The sequence below is a fragment of the Rhipicephalus sanguineus genome, chromosome 3, assembly GCF_013339695.2.
Source record: "Rhipicephalus sanguineus isolate Rsan-2018 chromosome 3, BIME_Rsan_1.4, whole genome shotgun sequence".
Lineage (NCBI taxonomy): Eukaryota > Metazoa > Arthropoda > Arachnida > Ixodida > Ixodidae > Rhipicephalus > Rhipicephalus sanguineus.
In genome coordinates this window covers 30,225,393-30,237,383 of record NC_051178.1, presented here as the reverse complement: position 1 = coordinate 30,237,383, position 11,991 = coordinate 30,225,393, and positions in this window count along the sequence as shown.

The following is an 11,991-nucleotide window of genomic DNA, read 5'->3' as shown; positions in this document are numbered from 1 at the left end:
TCAAAGCTGAGAACCATCATTCGAAAGGAGCGTGCTAGCTTACACCAGTAACAGCAGCCTAGTAAAATATCTTAACAGAACTTGTTGCTGGGCTAGTCGGTACATTCGACAGAAACCTAGGCGCCTAAGCACCACGCTATTTTCTTGTGCTTCTTTATGCTGGTGGTGCTTAGCAGCCTAGGTTTCTCTCGAAGCTAGTGAAGTATGCTTGCGTCTATTCTAGGAAGCTTTAAGGTTGTACTACGCATAAACGTAGGTGTTTATAAATTCAAGTATTTGTGCTTGTGTGTAAAAGTGTTCGTGCGTTTAAACTTTCTAGATAACTGATATACGCTTCGTATGTTCTGATGTTTTCGTGTTAAAGTATCATTTCGTTTTACAACATGAAGAATAATTCGAAATGAAACCCCAAATTTCGGAGAATTGGGGATTTACGAGAAATATATTCCGATAAACACTGAATTACCGCTAAAAAATGAACTCCGAAAGACAGCTTCTGAATTTTACGAAAAATAAACTCCGAAAACACGGAGACCTACTTATGTTGCAGGCGAGCAATTATAAATAGCACCGAGAAATAGAGAGTTTGAGAATTGGGGCCCCAAGGAGCTTGAGGACCCAAGAAGCTTGCGAGCCGCCAGGGCGCATGCGCAGAACCGAAGCCACTCTTGGGCTCTTATTGCGCTCACGTTGATCCAAGACGCAAAAATCGAAAACTAGCTTGGGGCCCCAAGGGTTCTCTGGTGATTAGCGGGAATACACAGACGCAGCGCGGGCCACGGCGCAGTATGACCGGCGTCTCGCGTGATTTTAATTTTGGCACGCGTGGCGCTCCGTACGCTTGACCCAACGCAGCCTGCGTTGACCCAATTTTCAAACTCTGCTGATCATCCGAACGCAAGAGCAGGCTGCCCAACGCAGCTTGGGGGCCCAGAGTCTTGGGTCCCCGATACTTAAACTCTCTACTAAGAACTGAGGTTGAAGAGCGCTGTTGCGCGCTGGTAATTTCCGAACCAAAGCAGTGCCGAGTTGTTCACGAAAGAAGTTCGCGTCAGTACTAGGGTGCCTTGATGCGCGTTTTGGGGCGCACACATCGAGGCACACTAGTCAGTACATTCTTTTTCTTCGTTCAAGTAACTGATAAGTTCGATTACAAATAGTGTTACCTTGTTGGCGGCATTGTCAGGGAGCCCTCGTTGCCTGAACAGCGCATGAATCATTGGGAAGTCATCGCAGAGCGAAGATAAAAAACCAGTAGCTAGCGCCTGAAAGGCTGCGATATGCGACTGATTTCTTTTTGGTGCCGAACAAAACATCGCGAATTGAGCTTATGAGATTGTCGATAGATGGCGCTGTAGATTTTCAGTATTCCCTGTTGAGCTACGATGGAGGGCACTCTTCCGTCTACTTTCTAGGGTATTTATGCGCGTTTAATTCCTAAGAGTGTTAGCCAGCGCCACTCGCAGCCACTGTGGCGAGTATGGAACACTCCAATGTGGAAAGCGTGATTTTTCGTGCACAATAATTCCTTTCAATTTAGGTCAGATCATTCCATTAAAGTAAAACAACAACAACAACAACAACAAGTGATGTCCCCTATGCTTTCCTTGGCCTAATTGTCGGTATCGTTAGTTGTGCCCAACAATGAAATGAGCCTGTCGAACAATTCTGCTTCTTTCGCACTTGCATAGGGAACGCTTCGTCTCGGCAAATTTGGTGCCTTAGGTAGCATGCGAGCGTTTATTGGTCAGCTGCCACTTCGTGCTAAGATCACGTGCCACCTGACGCCTTCTGGCCATAAGAGTGTGGCACACCTGCCGCCTTGGCTGCGAGTGGCGGTTGCCAATACTTCCACGGATTAAACACACATAAAGACCCTAGAAAGCAGGCGGCGAGCGCCCTCTATCGTAGCTGAATTCGTGAAGCATCAGTCGCGTAATTCTAAGGTTGTAGATTGAGATCCCATGGACGGAAAGGGTGAGTACACTGGCTCCCAAAAGGTATCTTATGATCCATTGCAACGTCGGCGCTCAAGTGAAAGCGCAGACGTCAATTTTATCGAAAAAAAAATTGGCCGCGTATCTGCGTGCTCCGCTGCAAATGTCGTATAAAGACGATAGAGGAGGCGCTGCGTGAGATATGGACGCCACCTGGCAATACGAGGGGCGTTCAATAAAGATTTCCCCTGACCCACTTCCTGGGGACGGAGAGCAACGAAACTTTGCAGATTCATTAGTCCTTCTCTACATAGGTGCCACCCAGGGACACACACTTCTCACATCTTTTTATGCCACTGTAAACACCTCACTTGTAGAAGTCGACAGGTTGCTGCAAAATCCATGTCGTAACTTCAGAAATCAGTCTCATCATCTGGAAAATGCTTGCCCTTCAAATATGACTTCAATGTTGGAAAGAGGTGGGAGTCCGATGGTGCGAGGTCGGGTGAATAAGGGGAATGCGGTAGAATTTCAAAGCCTCAGGAGCGTGCTTCCGTCTGGGTAACATGTGAGTTGTGAACTGGGGCATTGTCTTGCAGAAGGCGGACGCCTTTGGTGAGCATGCCACGTCTCTTGTTTTCGATGGTCTTTCGCAATTTCCGCAGCAGTGAAGCATAGTATGCCCAGTAATCGTGGCACCCATTGCTAGGAAATCCGTCAAGACTACTCCATGCTGGTCCCAAAAGACTGTGAGCATGACCTTGCCCGCCGAGGGCTGGGTGTGTGCCTTGTTTGGAGGCGGTGAGTCCAAGTGCTTCCATTGCATCGACTGGACTTTAGTCTCCGGATCATAGTGATGGACACAGCATGCATCCTGTGTAATCAGTCTGTTGAAAAAGTCGTGCTGATTTCCATGGCACATGCTCAAAAGAGCTTAGGAGCATTCGACTCGTTCCTGCTTTTGGAAAGGCGTGAGCAGCCGGGGAACCCAGCGAGCGGATACCTTACGCATATGAAGATGGTCCTGAATGATTTTTTCCATGGACCCCTCACCGATCTTGACATGTTGGGCTAGGTCTCGAACGCTAACGCGGCGATTTTCCAAAATGGCGGCCTCCACTTGCTGGAGGGTGTGTTCATCGACAGTGTAGTGGGGTCTCCCTGCAATCGGAGCCGCTTCCACCGAAATGAGACAGTATTTGAATTGACGATACCAGTTCTTCACTACATCATATGATGGGGAATCCTCCCCATAAACCTCTTTTGTCTCATCGAACGTCTCCCTTGGAGTGCGGCCTTTCAAATACGGGAACTTGATGGCTGCTGTGTATTCCACTGCATCCATTATCACATCTCACACCACTTCAGCACCTCTAAAAGAAACACCGTTATTAGTTTAGAGTTGCACATTGGCCCGTGACCTACAGTGAATTATGTCATTACACATGCGCAGTTTGAGCATCCTGCAATAAATAGAAGTCAGTCAGGGGAAATCTTTATTGAACGCCCCTCGTACGTCGGGAAACATGAGCTTGTGCAGAGGGTTTCCTTCCTCCGTGGCAGAGGGCGTTCGTCGGCGCGCATATGGCATTTTCAGCGCAGCCTAGGAAACTGGGGTCTTTAGGATTACGTACCTATGTATTTTCTATTAAAGGAACACACCACCTAATACTTACATAGTGATGTTGCGCCTCAGATATGCGTAATATTTACTTTTTGATCGACAACATTCACAAGTATGAACAGCCGTACCAGTTCGAGATGGGTGAACGGTAAGCAAGTGGTTCAACTTTGGCCGGGTCGCTGAATCGGGTGACAGACAGACAAACAGAAAGACAGATAGACCAAAATTTCTGCGTTTAAGTTCCCCAAGAAAGACTATCGTCTTAATTAGCTACACGCTACGGTGACGATGTGTATATCATACACAGTGATTGTCGGCTTATTCCTCCAGGGTCGAGGAACGGTCGATTATAGCTTGGTTTGTCATAGGAGTACATATGCAATGCTTTTTACATTATTATAAAAGCGGATAGGATACACTACAACCATGATGGACGTTGCGCCGACATGACGCCGGTACAGAATATTTTTATAGTGAAAGATGTTATGAGATTACAACAACATCCAATTTTGGCGCCGTAAGATTCCGTCGCCGCCGCCGCCACGGTGTCCGTAATCGCTATCGCTCGAAATAGGAAAAAAATCACAGCATATCCACGGAGTGAATGATGATGAGTGGGCGAAGCTGCGGAGGTTCATCGGTAAACCGTGAATCTTCCGTGAATTCTGCCCAGTACATCATCACCGACGTGAGATCGGGCGCGTTGATACTAAAGGTTCGATGAGATATGACGACTTGCAGCGCACTTTAATTTTACATGTACGCTGTGAATTTTCATTGTTTAGAAAAACCATTGCTTAGAAAACATCTGGCGTCTTTCGTTAAGCAGCTGGCGTCTTTTCGTTTTGCTTTAGAAACATCTGGCGTTCTTTCGTTTTGCTTTTACAAAACATCTGGCGTCTTCTGTTGGTTTATTTCATCAATCAACGGCGTTTTGAACAAAATTTTTATTGTTTAATCACGCACAGGAGAAATCTCACCAGGCACTACCTTGGAGGTAAAGAATGGCTGCTAATGGGAATGAGAGACAGAAGAAGTCGGCTTTTAGCTAACGCTGCGAATTTTTTATTGTTCAACAACGCACAGGAAAAATCTCCCACCGGCACCACCTTGCAGGTCAAAGCGTAAGACTGGTTACATACTACGCTACGAGGGACGAACGGGTGCCGCTATAAGGAGCTTCGCCCCTAAAAGTTGGCTGATCCCTCTGTCATAGGAATCGTTATAACACGAAAGTGAAACGTGTCGTCACAGAAGTAGTTGTTTATAGTGCACTGGTATATGAGAGCTTGTACAATGTCAATTGTTGTCTTGCAGATATAACACCGTCTGATGTCGACGCACCCACGTTGACGCCTAGTGGCACGTCTCCGTCAGGACGACTAACGCACACAATCATGAATTGCGGTAGCTGAAGTTGTTAACATATACCTGGACACCGCATATGATGAATTCCGCGCAAAAATGGCATAAACAAGAACATGTTAAACACTGGTATTTTATATGCGCTCCTTCAAAGCGTCGTCAAACGCGAAGAGAAAAGCGACGCGCGTCGTGTGTTCCCTCTAGTCTGACCGTTCCTTCTCCAAGGGCGAGCAGGGAACGCGGTGCGACAACGAGGCGAGCGTCGGAGAGATATTATTCAATAAGAATGGATGCTATGAGCAAGGCTTGGGCTAAAGCCGCCACCTCGCGGTGGGTCAAAGCGTTGAAGAAATTACGCTTCTCCTATTGGAAATGCGCCAAATGGGTCGAACCTACGGCGCGTCGCCGGAACTAGCTGCGGAGGCCACGCAAAACTACTCTCTACCGCGTCGAGACGGCGAAACCACCCCGCGAACCAAGAGCACTGCGAGAGGAAAGTGAAGGATGAAAGGCGCGTTCGTGTAGCCTCCTTTATGTGTATGGCGGTAACGCAACGATGTTGCAGTTTGTTGTACCGATAAAGAATGTGTTACCGCTACCGTCACAGTAGTTAAATGTTTCGGCAATGGAACTGGCAGTCTAGTGAACTGGGGAAAGTGCCTGGGCTTCTGGCATGGAGAGTGGCCATCAAGACCAGATTATTTTGCCAATGTTAAGTGGGTGGCCACACTGTGTTAAGCACTTTGGGGTCCCGCTGGAGTATTATAAACACAATGAAAACTACTGGCAAAAACAAGCGAAAGAAATTAAGCTGAAAGCCAATAGATGGAACGGTAATCATCTGTCAATGTTTTCAAGAGCGACTGTTTGCAATCTGTCTTTGCCGCAAAGCTTTGGTATGTAATGCATGTATTGCATTGTTCAAGGGCAAACATAGAGAAGCTCCATCGCGTATTCGTCGTTTTTGTGTGGGCCTCGAATTGGAAGAGATAAAGTCCAACTAATCTGTTTAGGCGAGTGAAACAAGGAGGGTTGGGATTACCACACCTCTCCATACGACAAGTCGTAAACAGGTTGCTCTCTTTCCGAAACACAAGTGATCCTTTCCTGCGTACGGTGTGCCAGCTTAGGCTGAGGCGGGCTTTACCTAGATATGTGGTAGGTACGAATCACATGACAGGCGCTGTCTGCGGGTATCATAAGGGAATTGTTGTAAGTGTACGCTTTTTATAGATTTTATAAAGAGTACTTGTTTTCAGTGACACGTAAAAAGTTGTACAGAGATGTATGTGATGATGATATACCTGTACCTCTGTGCTGAGCCATGTACAATGGAGGTCAATGGCCAGATGTGCTTAAGCGGGTGAAGAGAACGGAAGTGGCTCCTGCCGCGAAGTCCTTTTTTGTGCTGCACACGGATACATTCTCTGTCAAGGCATTTCAAGAAGACCGTGGTCTTTTCTTACCTTGCGAGCCAGATTGCCTAATCTGTAAAAAATCGGAAACTACAGGCCACCTTTTCTTACATCGCTGGGTAGCTGTATATTTTTGGGATGTACTTCAAAGGGCAATAAACAAGGATTTACGGTTAGATCCACGTGGTAAAAGATTTCTGCCAGTAGATGATGAAGAGGGATTCCCGTTTGACTTGGTTATGCTAAATGGCCTTCACTGTTTATGGCGGGCTCGTATGGCAGGATTTTGTTGCGATCCAGATGCACGGCCCGCACGAATGTATTTTCGAGAGCGTATGGCGAAATTTGTGGAACTGCAGGAAGCTCAGGATTTGGTACTTGAGTGGTTGTCGAGGGTACAATTCTTGAAAGCACTCACGGAATTTAAAACATGTGTCTGTCCAGTAGGAGTGACACAACTTGTGTCGTTACTTTCATGTGCTTGATTGATGTACATGTCTAAGAACAGGCAATAACGCAAAGAAAAAAAGGTTTGCGGTAGTGCAGTGCATCGCGGACTGAGAGCTCGTGGGCTCGACTACTGTCAACGGCACTTTTCTTATAGCGTTTTTTCTTTGCCAACTGATGGCGTTCATTTTCCTGATGTATTTTCGTGATGGAAATACGTCATGAATGTCTTGTTGGACCCCCGCATGAAGCACGTTCGTGTTAAAAATAAAATGAGAACAAAAAAAAAAAAAGCCGGCAGATCCCACGCGTTGTGGGAATCGATGTAATGCGAAGCAGCCAGCAAAGAGCTGCATAAATCGTCTTGCATGTCATTGAGGAAAATGCGTGTCATGGTTTTCATGTTAACTCCTATTATTTATGTTCGTCACACAGTAACGTCGCGCAATACCAACTTCGGGGTCGATCAAGCTAGAGAAACGGCCGCCAGCGCCCCATGAGCGTGGCACGTAAGTCATGCTGTGCATGACATGCGTGTCATGATTTTCATGTTAATTCGTGTTATTTATGTTCGTTAAACAGTCACGTCGCACAATACCAATTTCGGGGTAGATCAAGCTAGCGAAGCCGCCGCCAGCGCCCCATGAGCGTGGCACGTAAGTCATGCTGTACATGACATGCGTGTCATGATTTTCATGTTAACTCGTGTTATTTATGCTCGTTAAACAGTCACGTCGCACAATACCAATTTCGGGGTAGATCAAGCTAGCGAAGCCGCCGCCAGCGCCCCATGAGCGTGGCACGTAAGTCATGCTGTGCATAACATGCGTGTCATGATTTTCATGTTAACTCGTGTTATTTATGTTCGTTACACAGTCACGTCACAAGATACCAATTTTGGTGTATATAAATCTAGCGAAACAGCCGCCAGCGCCCCATGAGCGTGGCACGTAAGTCATGCTGTACATGACATGCGTGTCATGATTGTCATGTTAACTCGTGTTTTTATGTTCGTCACACAGTCACGTCGCGCAATACCAATTTCGTGGTAGATCAAGCTAGCGAAACGGCCGCCAGCGCTCCATGAGCGTGGCACGGAAGTCATGCTGTACATGACATGAGTGTCATGATTTTCATGTTAACTCGAGTTTTTATGTTCGTCACACAGTCACGTCGCGCAATACCAATTTCGGGGTAGATAAAGCTAGCGAAACTGCCGCCAGCGCTCCATGAGCATGGCACGGAAGTCATGCTGTACATGACATGCGTGTCGTGATTTTCATGTTAACTCGAGTTTTTATGTTCGTCACACAGTCACGTCGCGCAATACCAATTTCGGCGTAGATCAAGCTAGCGAAACTGCCGCCAGCGCCCCATGAGCGTGGCACGTAAGTCATGCTGTACATGACATGCGTGTCATGATTGTCATGTTAACTCGTGTTTTTATGTTCGTCACGCAGTCACGTCGCGCAATACCAATTTCGTGGTAGATGAAGCTAGCGAAACGGCCGCCAGCGCTCCATGAGCGTGGCACGGAAGTCATGCTGTACATGACATGCGTGTCATGATTTTCATGTTAACTCGTGTTATTTATGTCCGTCGCAGTGTCACGTCGCAAGATACCAATTTTGGTGTATATCAAACTAGCGACACGGCCGCCAGCGCACCATGAGCGTAGCATGTAAATCATGCTGTACATGACATGCGTGCCATGATTTTCTTGTTATGACTTGTCATTCATGTTCTTCATACAGTCATGTTACGCCATACCAATTTTGGTGCACATTCGATGAACCAAGCGACCAGGAGAGCACAAAGTCGTAGGCGGCTAGATAGATAGATAGATAGATAGATACGCTCAAAGTCGCAGAAATTCGCTAAGAAATGCTTCGCATTTAATATTCAAGATCAGATGTGATTTGAACCCGGGGCCTCTGCGTGGCAGTCGAGTATTCTATCACAGAGCCACGCCGGTGCTTCAAACTCCTTCGCAAAAAGACAATATGCAGACGTCAAGTCGTGCAAGGAGTCGCGTTAACGTATGTGATATGCCGTGATGGAACAGTAAAATAACATCCAGGCTTCACACAATGCAAACTGCGCGATGAGTGGGCCGTTCAATGCTTCGAGTCCATTACAAAGGGCTCAGCCATATTTCCTTATCATCATCACCTACATCACAAAAGTGCAAGCAATGCCTTACAGATGGGTAGCGGGTACCACGCTTCACCGCAGAATGGCGAATAATGGCGCCAATGGGTGCTTTTTTACTTCACAAAAGTTATGATGACTTATGACCTAGCGGGTACCTTGTAAGTGTACTTGTGTTAGTTGCACCAGGAGAGTTTACCGGGCTTTAGAAAGGCCTCTCTTCCAGCTTTCGCTGTAACTGTGCTGCGTGTTCCGCGCAGGCCTGGCGATTCTTTTTTCCAGACAGTTTCAGGCACTTGCTTGGTAGAATATTCGAGTGCCACGCAGAGCGCAACTTTCAATTCCCTCTCGAGCCGTGATTTTTATTCTTTGTGGCCACCAGATTTCTCGCTCGCCGGAGACGCTGCCGACGACGCCGACACTCGATTTTCTGCGGCACATACTCCTTAACGCTATCACGTTAAGGTTTCCAGAGTATGTTCCAAAGTCTGGCGCATACGCACATTACAAGGCCCATGGTAAGCGGGTATGCACCACACGTCACTAAGGGAACAGATTTGATGGCGTACGTTACAGTAATATGACGGTATACATGTCAGGACGCGTTAGTAATGTTCGTCATACAGTTATGCCCTGCTATACCAATTTTAGTGTGTGGCAAGTAAAGAAGACGACCACGAGAGCGCCCAGGCGTGGATGGATGAATGGATGGACGGATGGATGGACGAATGGATGGACGGACGGACGGACGGACGGACGGACGGACGGACGGACGGACGGACGGACGGACGGATGGATGGATGGATGGATGGGTGGGTGGATGGATGGATGGATGGATGGATGGATGGATGGATGGATGGATGGATGGATGGATGGATGGATGGATAGATGGATGGATGGGTGGATGGACGAATGGATGGACGGACGGACGGACGGACGGACGGACGGACGGACGGACGGACGGACGGATGGATGGATGGGTGGGTGGATGGATGGATGGATGGATGGATGGATGGATGGATGGATGGATGGATAGATGGGTGGGTGGATGGATGGATGGATGGATGGATGGATGGATGGATGGAAGGAAGGAAATGCTCAAAATGCCGTTTGTTAGCAAAACAATCCTTTGCATTTAAATATGAAAGGAAACCGAGGTCGAGATGTTAAGTGAGCCGTCAATAGCATTACTTGACTGTGAGTTTGAACTCTTGCGCCGCCGTCTTTGATATGCAGGTCTCCCTTTCCTATGATTCGCTATGCGCGTGCGTGTCAAGAGGTTAGATATGTAGAACTCTTCCTTGCTTTTAAACAATAATATTTTAGCGCTTCTCCTCCTCTCCTTTCCTGATTCAGTTATCTATTTCTCGAGCTAAACACCTTTTCCTTTTGGGACGTTAAACCCCAGATATTATTATTATTATTAAATACATTTTCCTAATGCGAGACCACCTAACCTACCTACCAATTATTTATTCCCTTAGACCTGTGTGCTGAACGCATGGGTAGTTGATTGCGATGCTGGTTTAACAACTTCAACAACTGAAATGACAGCCATGAATTGGGCAACAGCAAATGGGGGAAACTCTCAGAAATGGAAATGACGATACGTGACTGAACCTTGCTGTGAGTTGTTTCTCAAGTCGAGTGTCGTCGCTAAAAACTGGGGATAGATTACGCGTGAGATCATAGAAGCTGACTTGATTGATGAGCTTGGTGATCAGTGCGTTAGCACTCCTTCAATAGCTCTTCTTCATAAAGAAAAAGGATTTTCTGCGCATGATGTACTTTTCTGTCTCTTGCGATATGTGAGTACTATAAATTTCTATGTTTCCGCATAAATAAACCAGTTGGAAGTCAGCGCTCGTTTGTCTTTGTGTGTTCGTCCGTCGTCTTTTGCGCTCTTATTTTACGAAGACAGATTATTGATTAGGGTTTCAGACTATGAAACTAGCAAATGGCATAAGAAGAATGATATGGCCGTCGCTAACTCGCTATTTTACCTGGAAGTGGCAAGCACAACTGCGACCTTTCCGATCGATGTAACCTTCTTGAGGATGTGAGCGATGAGCTTCTTGGATGCAGTGTCAAGGCTCGCGTATGGCTCGTCCAGCAGTACAATACTTGGCATGGTGAAAATGGCAGTGGCAATGGAGAGCTTGCGCTTGTCTGCGTGCCTGCGATGAAAACATCCCATCTTAGAAAAGGAGAAAATGTGGAGCATTAACAGTCATTGTGAAGAAACATTCCTCGTAAAAGAGCGCCGCTGCACAAGGTTATGTGCGGCCTTTGTGCAAAGGCTCTATGTACGTTACTAAGTATATTGCCAGCTGCATGTAAGAGTCTCGATTTACGGGCCGCCTTTTATTCGCTTGCTGTTGGAAGGAAGTAGTGCTTGTGGCTTGGTCCGTGCTGATGTGGCGCGCTGAGAACGTCTACCTATCAGAGCTGACCTGGCTCCGCTGAACATTGTATCTGGGCTTTTTCTAGCGGTCTCCGTATTTGTCTTGTGCGCTACGTCCACGATTCCACAAGTTTTACTCATTCCACCTAGCTTCATTCAATACTGCATTTTAAACGGGGTCCAAGTAGTGGTTAAACATAACGAAAATAGCACCGCAAGGCAAAATGGGTCATTCAAGGTTACCTCACTGGGAGTACCAAAGATTCTATATCATGCATTACGTTCAAGAAAAAAAGAAACGAATTTCATTTTATACTGCATGATATCGCTTCGTGGTGTTGGACAAGCATCTTTTTCCTGCCTGCACAGGATCGACAAAACCAATCAACGCTTCTCGGCGACACGCCATATCAGGTAGTACCGCTCGCTGGTAGTACCTTCAAGCGAGCGACCTGCGACAAAACATTTTTCTTCCATCCTCTATGATACAGGCCAACCAACGCGACTCACATAGCCAGATACGTCAAATGTCACTACCGACGCCACGCTAGTTTCGGGATCTCTGCAGTGCAAACACCTCCAATGGTGGTTCCCTCAAGTGTCACACCTAAGATGGCGAGTGGCTGCCACAGCGAATTTCCAACTTTA